This window comes from Ambystoma mexicanum, chromosome 4p, assembly GCF_040938575.1.
Source record: "Ambystoma mexicanum isolate Mex_15411 chromosome 4p, UKY_AmexF1_1, whole genome shotgun sequence".
NCBI classification, from domain to species: Eukaryota; Metazoa; Chordata; class Amphibia; order Caudata; family Ambystomatidae; genus Ambystoma; species Ambystoma mexicanum.
The window spans coordinates 402,721,760-402,728,437 of NC_090927.1; positions in this window are offsets into that span (position 1 = coordinate 402,721,760).

A 6,678-nucleotide genomic window follows, 5' to 3' on the forward strand; every position below is an offset into this window, starting at 1 on the left:
TCTAAAATCTCTCCACCGGCTCTCGGTTGTTGCAAGGATCAAATTCACGACCCTTTGCCTCATCCACAAGCCTTTCTGGGGCATGGAACCATGCTACCTGCAACTCTCTCTTACTAAATACTGTCCTTCCAGATTCCATTAATCTCCTGGCTCCAACTCTCTGCTGATCAAATGCTTCTCCAAGCAGAGAGGTGTGGGCAGATCTCTATCTCTGTCCTCAGCTGGCTCCCTCCTATGGAACAGCCTCCCCCTCTCTCTCTCTCTCTCTCTCTCTCTCTCTCTCTCTCTCTCACTCTCTCTCTCTCTCTTTCTCTCTCTCTCTCTCTCTCTCTTTCTCTGTCTTGAGCCAGACCACTTCAACGTCCACAAACATCTCAAGAGCTTTCTTTTCTCCTCATCCTTCCCTCTCCCCTCCGTGCTAACCTTCCCCTCTGTCACTGAGATTGGTAATAGAAGAAGGTATGCGGGAACAATATAGCGAATAACCACTAGATCGTTTCTGCATACATTCTTCTATTATTACATACGATCATGGTTGTGCCTTCTGAATTCCGCTGATTATAATGACTAATTACATGTGTAATAGAGTTGTGGATAGGGCTGTATTGTTTGATCATAGAGGCAGTACCTCCAACCCCTTTAAGAGTAGTTATAATACTGTGGAAACCCTGAGACAGAAATGTCTTAAACTAGAAAGATTGTCCAAACGGGAAATCAATAATTACTACAAACATACCCTCCCCTGGCTAACTATTTAGAGAATGGCCTCATATTCCGGGCTTATGCATCCTTATTTTTCCAAACTTTGATAAGGAAGAGGATGCAGATTTGGCAGAGGACTGGGAGAAGAACCTCAATCAGAGTTCAAAAATAATGTTGGAATTGCTAATCACACATGCTACACGTGAACATGAAAGGGTAATGGCTTTAATCAATACTGCTAAGGAGGAAATCAAGAATATGCCTAACGCAGAAACAACCAAAGATAAAAACTATGAGAAAATGAATTAAATTTTACGAGAGTACCAGGATGACATCAAAATGAGGAAGTTTAGGAAGTATTTCAGGGATGATAAAGATTACAGGCTAGATAGGGTTTACACCTTCCAACCTAAATACGACAATATTCCTAAACAAAAAAGAACTCCTTGAACACCACCAGCGAGTTCAGACCCATTATCTGAGGAGGATAGTGCAACTCAGGGTACCAGTAATAATGAAATGAATGAAGAACCACACAGCTGATAACAACTGGGGGTATGAGTTTTTTAGAGCAAACTTGCATGCACAAAAAGGGAAATCAGAGATTTGCAAATACCAATAAGTCAGATTCTCAATCCCAAACACAGCTCCTACACTAACACAGAACGACACAATAGGAGGAGTTGAGGGGGGAAAGGGAAGCAGAAGTGGAAGCTCCGACGAAGATCAAACACATCCAGGAATCCTAACCAGATCCACCTCCAAGAAACAGATGATGAAGTAGTCCAATGCAACCTAGGTACAAACTTATCTAATAGACATCTTACGACGTCTGAGGTTTCTGTTTTGAATAAACGTCTTTTTTTTCACACCAAGTATGGGTACAGATTTTGTCAACTTTCAAATTGATCTTTAGCAATTTTTGCGGAAACTTAAATTAAAGAAATTCTTTGCTACACAAGTGCAAACATTAACACCGAAGACCATCTTAGAACCTCTCGGTACATATACTGTCTCAGACCTAGCAAACATTGAAACTATAACATCTTTGAATCAGAACACTAATACTGAGACTATCTGTCAAGACTTAGGGGTCAAGGACAGACATTTGACTATGGCAGATTTCAAACCTAAATCGAAATTCACCCCTCAATTAGGGACAGACAACGTCATAGAAATCTTTCACAAAGCAGTTACTAGGGATATACATGATTACCTAGATAGGCATTTTGATAGCAAAAATACAACCAAACCCAACCTAAATAAAGACTAAGTGAAAGTCCTAGAAGACTTAGCAAAAGCTAAATCAATCACAGTGAAAGAAGCAGACAAAGGGGGAAATATTGTTGTCATGAATACTGTCGACTATGTGTCCATGACTAAATTGCACCTTAATACTCCTCAATGCTATATTCAGCTTAAATCTAATCCTACTAAGAGGGTAGTATCAGAACTGTTGGATCTGATTCAGACTTGGTATACTAAGGGAATGCTAACAGAGGAGGAAAAAGCTTTTTTGATCATTTCTGAACCGACCATTCCCACCCTATACTTCTTACCGAAAATACACAAACCATTGACAACTTACCTGAAGTTAGAACAATAATGAGTAGTATAGGGTAGGCAACAGAGGGGCTGTCCCAATATATCGATGAAGCTTTGAAACCTCATGTTCTACAAATGAAATCTTATATTCGTGATAGTATGCACATTTTGAAAATTTGTAAAGACTTTTACATGGGAACCAGACTATCTACTAGCCACCCTAGATGTCTCGGCCCTGTATACTAGCATAGATCATGATGTAGCACTACAAACTATTGACTATACTTTCAGAAACTGTGCGTCTCCTATATCAAACACATCAATATGATAAAAACTTTTCTCGAATTTACATTAGACAACAATGTTTTTATTGTTAATGATCAATAATACGTACCAGCAAAGGGTGCAGCAATGGGCGTCAAATTTGCCCCATCTCTACCTAACCTCTTCATGGCTTTCTTTGAAGAGACACACAATAGTGGTTTTTGGAACTAATCTTATTGCTTGGGGGAGGTAAATCGATGATATTTTGATTGTTTGGAAAGGTACAGCTGACTCATTTGACAATTTGTGCGTAGCGTCAACATTTTTGGAATCCGTTTCACAGATTTCGCCAGTGCATTTAATGTTGACTTTCTTGAGCTCCATATTTTCATGGATAAAGGTTCATTACAGACCAAAACATTCCATAAACCAACAGAAGTGAATTCAGTACTATATGCTGCAAGTAGCCATCAGAAATCTATGATTAACATCCCCAATGGGGAATTTTATAGGGCTAGACAAAACTGTAGCTGTGACAAAGACTATCTGGAAGAAGTGAATGTACTAACCAGGAGGTTTTTTAGAAAGAGAGTATCACCCAAATTCTATATCTAAAGCCCGGGATAAATATGCATTTTCCAAACAATCAGATGTATTTGTCAATCAGACCAAAACAAGAATTGAACAACACCATATTGCCATCATCACACAGTATTCACAGGATTCTCCAAAACTCTACAAATTGGTTGCTAAGCATTGGAACATTTTAAGATTAGATAAGGATCTGTAGCCCTTTTTGTCAGAAAAGCACAAACTGACTTTTACTAGAGGACCAACTATCAAACAAAAAGTTAGTCCTTCCTTTCTGAACATAAATAATGACCAGAGTGACAAAAATTGGCTATGCACTAAAACAGGTTTTTTCAAATGTGGATCTTGTAACCACTGTACATATGCACACACTAATTGTGATACTTTTAGTGACATGACTGGTCGAACCATTTGCATCAATGCTTTCATAAATTGTAAATCTTGCTATGCAGTGTATGCTATTATATGTGTATGTGGAAGGCTATATGTGAGTAGCACCATACGACCGCTGAGAATCGTGATTAGAGAACATCTATCAAGTCTTAGAAACCCTGATTCGAAAACACCATTTGCCATACATTGGCAGGAACAACATCAGTTAGACAACAAAGAAGTTATACACTTCATTGGTCTTATCAAAACCACTATGGGTAAAAGAGGTGGGAATATGAAATTAAAGTGAAGGCAATTAGTGAGCAAACGTATCTGCCATCTCAGATGTACTACAATTGTCCTCAATTGTGACCACAAAATGCATGTGTTCCTATGAGTCTGATTTTAATTTATGACTCATAACCATAGGGACTTACATACTTTAAACAATGTTTCGTTATTTCTCAAATTGCATCCATTTGACCAGCACAAATGATAATTTTTCAAAGAAAAAAATATATGCGTATATATTTTTCACAGCCTTATTTTCTGATCAGTGAGCAGTAGTGCACATCCTACTTGATATTTCAGTATATTGCCTATCCCCCACTGCTTATATCCAAGCACTACCCATTTATTGCTTCTCTTATTGAATAACCTGGTCACATTTTTTACTAAGATTTTATTTTAGGACTTACTGCTAATTCTTAATGTCACAATCTTCTCAAATAGCATTGTACTTCTCTGGTTAATAGACCAAGGCATTTTATTTTGTTTACCTCTGATGGAAGCGGAAGTTTGTGTAGCTAGAGGTCTACCGCACCGTGACGTAGCTTTGTTTACATCTGACATCACGCGCAACATTGCGCGTGATGTCAATAACATTTTTGGGCACCATCTTAGATTAGTTTTTTATGGAGTCCCGTGTGATGGTATTAATGCCATAAACACAACTATATACTGCAGATATACCTAAGAACTACTAGATTGTTGCTACTTTCATTGAATAACTTGCTCACCCCCTTTTTCTTTTATTGGGACTTACTGCTAAATTTCTTATGACACAATCTTCTCGATAGCTATGTATTTCTCTGGTCAACCGATCACAGCTTTTCACTCTGTTTACCTCTGATGGTACGTTCGAGTAGCTAGACGTCCACCGCACCGTGATGTAGCTTTGTTTACAATTGACATCATGCGCAACGTTGCGCGTGACATCATCACTTTTCTTGGTTTCATCTTAGATTAGTTCTTTTTTGGCGTTCCATGTGATGGTACTAACGCCATGAACATAGCTATGAACTGCAGCAGGGATTGATCCCATTTACTATACTTCAGGTTAAATAGAATTACATGTTTTCACTTACTCTGCAGTGATATACCTTTAGCAATTCGGTCCATTTGAATTTTATCACATAGGTTGTGTTTTTTCTGACTTTTGTTTAGGCATCACGCCATCATCACAGAAGTTTTTGGCATTTTGAATATGTGAGTCACTTTGAAGACATCAAAATGGATTAATCTTCAGAACCACCTGATATTATAATATAAGACTTCACGCTCAAATTTTCTGTTATATGTGAGATTTAATTTTATATGACTTTGTCACTTAAAAAATCCCCTTATCTGAGATAGTTTTTCTTTTTCTTTTCTGGGAGCAATAATTTGCATTCCAGTAATTTTGGGCCATTTGTGATTAATATATTTTCTAGACAACAACTTACGGACATCTAACTACCAACAAAAAATCAGTACAAGATATCGTAGCTTCAGGATTGGAATTATCAAATCTTTACAAGCGGTAAGCGGGCTACGGCTCCTATCCAATTTGAGATTTAATCACTGAGCATAAGGGAGTAGGCATTTTACTATTATGCTATTCAGATGATTTTTCAGTAAATAGATCACTTTGTGCTGGTATAATGGTACTAAACAATAAATTATACAACAGTGTATGGTAATAAAAGTGTTTTGAGTAAATCATTAGCAAATTTAATTGACTATTTGATTTTTTATGCAAATATGGGATACCACATTCACATGGTTTATTTTGTGCCCCTTTTTTTCTCTGTGTTCCTTTGTTATGCTACTATGGATTATTCCCTAAAATTACACTGGTTCTTGCAATGGATCTTTCTACATTCCGAACCCATCCCCTCTAATCTGACCGGTCACATATCAACATATGGTATGTTTTGCTTCGTCCATCTCGCTTATTTTTCTTATACTATATTGGCCCATTACCGTATTTGTTGTGTGCTCTAAATGGGTCTATGCTTTAACATGAATTGCTTTATGTTGTATCAAATAATATGTCTGTGATATGTAACCGCATGCTATTGTACATTCTTGATTACCAGCCTTGAGGATGACCAATTGGGTCAAAACACGTGTCAGCAGTGATTGATCCCATTTACTATACTTCAGGCATCAGGCCATCATCACAGACGTTTTTGGCATTTAGAATTTGTGAGTCTCTTTGAAGGCATCAAAATGGATTAATCTTCAGAACCACCTGATATTATATCAGACTTCATGCTCAAGTTTTCTGTTATAGACAACAACTTACCAACATCTAACTACCAACAACAAATCAGTACGGAATATCATAACTTCAGGATTGGAATTATCAAATATTTACAAGCGCCTTGAGGATGACCAAATCGTTCGAAACACGTGTCGGCTGATCTAAAGACAATAAATACTAATTTTAAAAGTTTTGAGGACACCTTATTTTAAAACCATTTGATAATATCTCATTACCTCACTAGATTTCTAATTATTCCACTGGTCGAGTGCAGGTCACCCTCCCAAATACTTGATACCACTGAGATGGGTAGCCTGGTCCCTTAAGAGTCCAATACAGACCAGGCCTTCTGCCCAATCACCACACGCACTGCTGCTCCTGCACTTCCCTCTGGGCCCACACCCGCCTGTCGGGTGGTCAGCCTCTACCCTGGTTATAACCCAGGGTGCACTAGAAGTACAATGTACAGAGTGAAGCCCTAACAGGCTAATGTTTTAACACGGAAAAAAAGGGCAACACACAACTGTATGTAATTACGAAAGGGCAATGTGGAAGTCCCTCAAACACAGTGAGCAGCGCATGTACAGTGACCAAGGAGATACTGGGTCAATAAGAAAGACAGAAGACTAGATGGAAAATAACTTCCTGTCCCTTTCTGATACCAGCCGTGGGGAAAC